Source organism: Macaca mulatta, chromosome 6 (genome assembly GCF_049350105.2).
Source record: "Macaca mulatta isolate MMU2019108-1 chromosome 6, T2T-MMU8v2.0, whole genome shotgun sequence".
Lineage (NCBI taxonomy): Eukaryota > Metazoa > Chordata > Mammalia > Primates > Cercopithecidae > Macaca > Macaca mulatta.
The window spans coordinates 181,927,669-181,933,668 of NC_133411.1; positions in this window are offsets into that span (position 1 = coordinate 181,927,669).

A 6,000-nucleotide genomic window follows, 5' to 3' on the forward strand; every position below is an offset into this window, starting at 1 on the left:
GATATTCTTAGTAATTTTTTTTAATTTCTTTTTTTTGAGTAGGGGACGGAGTTTTGCTCTTGTTGCCCAGGCTGGAGTGCAATGGCGCAATCTCACCTCACTGCAACCTCCACCTCCTGGGTTCAGGCGATTGTCCTGCCTCAGCCTCCCAAGTAGCTGGGATTACAGGCATGCTCCACCACGCCTGGCTAATTTTTGTTTTTGTTTTGCTTTTAAGACGGAGTCTCACTCTGTCACCCAGGCTGGAGGGCAGTGGCGCGATCTCGGCTCACTGCAAGCTCCGCCTCCCAGGTTCACGCCATTCTCCTGCCTCAGCCTCCTGAGTGGCTGGGACTACAGGCGCCCGCCACCACGCCTGGCTAATTTTTTGTATTTTTAGTAGAGACGGGGTTTCACAATGTTGGTCAGGCTGGTCTCGAACTCCTGACCTCATGATCCACCTGCCTCGGCCTCCAAAAGCACTGGGATTACAGGCGTCAGCCACCGTGCCCGGCCCAACAATAGCCATCTTTTACCTAGTGCATATTGTGTGCCAGGTCCTAAGGACATTATGTAACTGTGATAAGGACAGGAGGCAGGAAATACTGGGTAGAAGAGAGTGGTTCTGGCCGGGCGCGGTGGCTCAAGCCTGTAATCCCAGCACTTTGGGAGGCCGAGACGGGTGGATCACGACGTCAGGAGTTCGAGACCATCCTGGCTAACACGGTGAAACCCCGTCTCTACTAAAAAATACAAAAAACTAGCCGGGCGAGGTGGCGGGCGCCTGTAGTCCCAGCTACTCGGGAGGCTGAGGCAGGAGAATGGCGTAAAAACCCGGGAGGCGGAGCTTGCAATGAGCTGAGATCCGGCCACTGCACTCCAGCCTGGGCGACACAGCAAGACTCCGTCTCAAAAAAAAAAAAAAAAAAAGAGAGTGGTTCTCTGGTAAAGGCCTACCCACAACCCCAGGCCTGGGGCCCTAAATGAGAACTTCATATCCCTATTTTCCCACCTAAATGTTGCTTTTTCCAAAACCACCCTGGCCTGCCAGACCCCCCATCCTGTACCCATAAGAACCCCAAACTCCACTGGCAGAGAAGCAGAGTAGCGCGGCAGAGGAGAGAAGAGAAGAAGCATCTGAACATCAAAGAGGCAGCTGATCGGCTGATGAGTCCCCAACCAAACTCATTCCCACTCTGTCCACTTTCCTGCTCCCCATCCTGCTGATAGCCACCTTCATCACTCAGTAAAACCTCCACATTCACCATCCTTCAAGTCTGTGTGACCTGATTCTTCTCGGATGCCGGACAAGAACCCAGGTGCCAAGAGGGCAGGGTGTAAAAGGCTGTCACCCCGACTCTCCACTGAGCTGGTTAACACTTAGCTATCGACGGACGGCAAGGGCTGAAAGAGCATTAATTGTAACACACCCCTAGAGGCTACCGTGGGGCCCGAGTCCAAAAGCGCCCGCCTTGGCTCCAGCACCCACTCACCTGTGTGCTCTCCCTCCAGTAAGGGGTTTGAGTAAGCAAGCCACACCCCTGTCACAAGTCCCCCGAAGGGGTCCCAGGTTCATTACCTGATGCATAACAAGTCAATGCATGTGACACCGGGTTGCAGCAGACAAACAGGTTTAATCACAGGGTCATGAAACAAGGAGAGGAGAGGGAACCTTAAATCCATTTCCCTGAGGAGTTTGGGGCTAGGGTTTCTAATGGTTTTGAAGTGGGCCAAAGTGTGGAGATGGCTGATGGCTTGAAGAGTGCAGAGTGAAGTCATGGGACAGGGAGCTGAAGAAGCTGGATTGTCATGCCGATCCCATTCTCCTGTGAGGGTCTTCAAACTGGGAGCTGGAGTTGGGGTCTGGAAAACATCTTAAGTGAGCCTTAAACAAAAGTCTTATGATTCTCATGTCAGAGATCCTGTCTGTAGGAACAATGGGGATGGAAATTTAAAAATTTTTTTTTTTTTTTTGAAATGGAGTCGCCCAGGTTGGAGGGCAGTGGCACGATCTTAGCTCACTGCAAACTCTGCTTCCCGGATTCAAGCGATTCTCCTGCCTCAGCCTCCTGAGTAGCTGGGATTACAGGCACCTGCCACCGCGCCCAGCTAATTTTTGAATTTTTAGTAGAGACAGGGTTTCACCATATTGGCCAGGCTGATCTCAAACTCCTGACCTCATCACCCACCTGTCTCAGCCTCCCAAAGTGCTGGAATTACAGGTGTGAGCCACCACGCCTGACAGGAAATCAATTCTTAAGCGGTCTGATGGCCCTGATGTCAGAAATCCTACCTGTAGGAACAACAGGGATACAATTGGTCAGTGCCTAGTGCTCCATTACCATTTTTTTTTTTTTTGAGACGGAGTCTCTGTGGCCCAGGCTGGAGTGCAGTGGCGCCATCTCTGCTCACTGCAAGCTCTGCCTCCCGGGTTCACGCCATTCTCCTGCCTCAGCCTCCCGAGTAGCTGGGACTACAGGCGCCCGCCATCACACCTGGCTAATTATTTTTGTATTTTTAGTAGAGACAGGGTTTCACTATGTTAGCCAGAATGGTCTCGAACTCCTGACCTCGTGATCCGCCCACCTCGGCCTCCCAAAGTGCTGGGATTACAGGCGTGAGACACTGCACCTGGCTGCTCCATGACTTTTAGCAACAAGGAAGTGGGGCCAGAGGGAAGCCTGATGAATGCTTAATTATATTTCTGTTCAGAACCTGGCATGCAAGTCTTGTCAACACTGTGGGGACAGTTTCAGTTACATTTGTTGCCTTATGCTTCACCAGATTTTAATTGGATTGGGGCAGGTCACAGAGTAGTATGACACATTTCCTGCCTTCTTAAAACTCCCAGCTCCTCTGTTCCTCACCCAGAGAGGAGAGAAAAAAACCACGTACTGGGTCCTCTCGTCTCCCACGGTGTTCACAGAAGCCTGAACCTGTGTCATTACTCCCTTTGTTAGGAGGAGGGGAGAACCATCCCCTACTTTGTCCTAATCCCTACTTCAAGTCCCACCATTACTCCCAATTTTCCCAAAGGTGGTTTCTTCTTTCGCCAAGCTGGGGAGAGATGACTGGGTAAGTAGACAAGAGGCCCCCTCTTTATTTTTTTGAGACTATTGCTCAGGCTGGAGTGCAGTGGTATGATCATAGCTCACTGCAGCCTCAACCTCCTGGGCTCAAGCGGTCTTCCCACCTCGGCCTCCCAAGTAGCTGGGACTACAGGCATGTGCCACCACATCCCATTAATTTTTAACTTTTTTGTAGAGACAAGGTCTCGTTATGTTGCCCAGGCTGGTCTTGAACTTCTGGCCTCAAGGAATCCTCCCGCCTCAGCCTTCCAAAGTGTTGGGATTACAGGTGTGAGCCACCACACCCGGCCTAAGACTGGCTGTCATGCTGATGGGTTGTCATGGCAACAGGAATGTCCTGTAGCCAGCTCACCTGTGGCCTGTGGCCAGAATCCCTCTGGTTTTATCTGTAGGTAGATCCTGAGACATGAGAACTGAGTAATGAGAAGGAAACTTGGTCCTTCCCCCTGGTACTGCCTCTCTTAACATAGGACAGGAGGCAGGAAATACTGGGTAGAAGAGAGTGGTTCTCTCTTCTAGATGCCAGCTACAGCTGGCATTCAGGTCTGTTGATGTGCTTTACGTCCCACTATTGTGGTTTCAGAATGTTGTACCCATTTACATTACACTTTTCATCTTGGAGTCTGGACCTTGTGAAAACAAGATGAAAACTCAAAGTTAAAAAAAAAACTGTTGGCCATAGTCCCAAGTTTTGCTGTCACATGAGGGCAATCTATGACTTTGTAGATTTGTGGGTTAAAAAAAATACTTTGGATAATAGGATGCCCTAACTTCATCATCAATTTTCCGAACTTCGGCAGCCTCTCTGAACAATTGACTTCCTTCACTTGGGAATCTAACTTCACTGGGTTAATCGGATTGGGTTATTTGGTCCACGCCTTCATTTGCACTTCAACAAACTATTCTCAAGGCTACAGGTCTTGATCTTCTTATCGATCTGTTCCTCCACTTTGTTTTTATCATCCTACTTCTGACCTCATCAACAAAATGTCTTACCGTACCTGTCATTTGGGAGTATTTTCTATAACAAATGCTAAATTGTTTTCACTCCTTAGCTTCCTGGTTTGCTATCAGTTAGAGTTGCTGATACTACCAGTGTATGTTCAGCTCAGCACTGACAAGATGAAACAAAACAAAAAAGCCATAGCAGCTATTAGTTGTCCTAGGAGTTTCCAGTCTTAGTGAAACAGTCAAAACAATTTTGAGAGGAATGCTGCCTTGGAAGATAACAGAATCCCAAAGCCCTCTGAGTCGCTGGCTGCCTTCTCTTTGCCAGGCTACTTTCCCTTCTCTGCTGCTTCTCTACTAAGAAGCTTCCAGGCACGTCCCTCCCTGTAAAGTGGAGAAGGGGGGCATCTATTTTTAAATTTTATTTATTTATTGAGACTGAGTCTTGCTCTGTTGCCCAGGCTGCAGTGCAGTGGTGTAGTCTCGGCTCACTGACCTCCGCCTCCCGGGTTCCAGCAATTCTCCTGCCTCAGCCTCCCAAGCAGCTGGGATTGCAGGCGCCTTCCACCATGCCCGGCTAAATTTTTCTATTTTTAATAGAGACGGGGGCTTCACCATGTTGGCCAGGCTGGTCTCAAACTCCTGAACTTGTGATCTGCCTGCCTCAGCCTCCCAAATCGCTGGGATTACAGGCGTGAGCCACCGTGCCCGGCCTAAATTTTATTTTAAATACAGATAGGGTTTCACCATGTTGTTCAGGCTGGTCTTAAATGCCTGGGTCAAGTAATCCTCCTGCCTCAGCCTCCCAAAATGCTGTGATTACAGGCGTGAGCCACCATGCCCAGCTGGGGGTATCTATTATGCATCAGGCCCTGCATTTAATCCTCAGAATCAACCTGTGAGGCAAGTTATTACAGAAATTAAGGAACAGACAGGTTAGTTACTTATTCAAGTAAGTTTTTCTAGCAAAAAGGTGGTACTGAAATGCATATGCGTCCTGCTCTTAACAACCCTCTAAGGGCTCCCTTCTGATGAGCTCTGTGTTGGATTTTGGGGTCAGTCTCCTCCACCAGGTTCTGAGCTCCTCCAGGGCAAGGATTGTATCTTCAGTGCACACATGAGGCACTCCACAGATGTCAGTTTATTTCTCTCCCGTTCCTATTCCTAACCCCCGCCCATCACTAAACACAGGCTGGAAGATGGTTATCTAATGAAGTGCTTTGCATTCTTTCTTCATAACTCGAGGATTTGTGTTTATGCCCACTTGATTTTATTGAAGAAATAGTATCAACACACATGATATGAATAATACAAAGCAGTAAGTACATTAAGTGCTTAGTTCGGCGGTAGAGGAAAGGAGATTAATGAGGGCAGAAATAGACCTGGTAGAAACAGATTCCATGAAAGAGGTGAGATCTTGAGCCATGGAGGTTGAGCAGAATTTAGATATTAATCTGTCCATTCAGACCACAAGCAGGCTCCTATTCTGTAGTAGGACTGGTGCTAGGTAAGCGAAATGGGATGGGGTGAGGAATCAGGGTAAATAAATGGGAGACTAGAGAAGGATATTTGGGACCAATGGTAGTGCTTTCTGTGGAAGTAAGAAACCGAGGCTCAGAGCTGTCACATGAAGAACACTGTGTCCTCTTGAGAGATCAGGCAGTGGGAAGAACTGACCTTTCTTCTTCCCCCAAATAATTATTTTCTTTTATTTCATTTTTTAAAGATTAGTCAAGTGCAGTAGTCAGGGAAAAGAGCAGAACAAGGAGTTCCATCTGTAACTAACTGTGAACAATAGAGATAATTCACTACCTTTGGACCAGCCCAAATAATTTTTTTTTTTTTTTGAGACGGAGTTTTGCTCTTGTTGCCCAGGCTGGAGTACAATGGCATGTTCTCAGCTCACTGCAACCTCTGACTCCCAGGTTCAAGCGATTCTCCTGCCTCAGCCTCCCGAGTAGCTGGAATTACAGACACCTGCCAT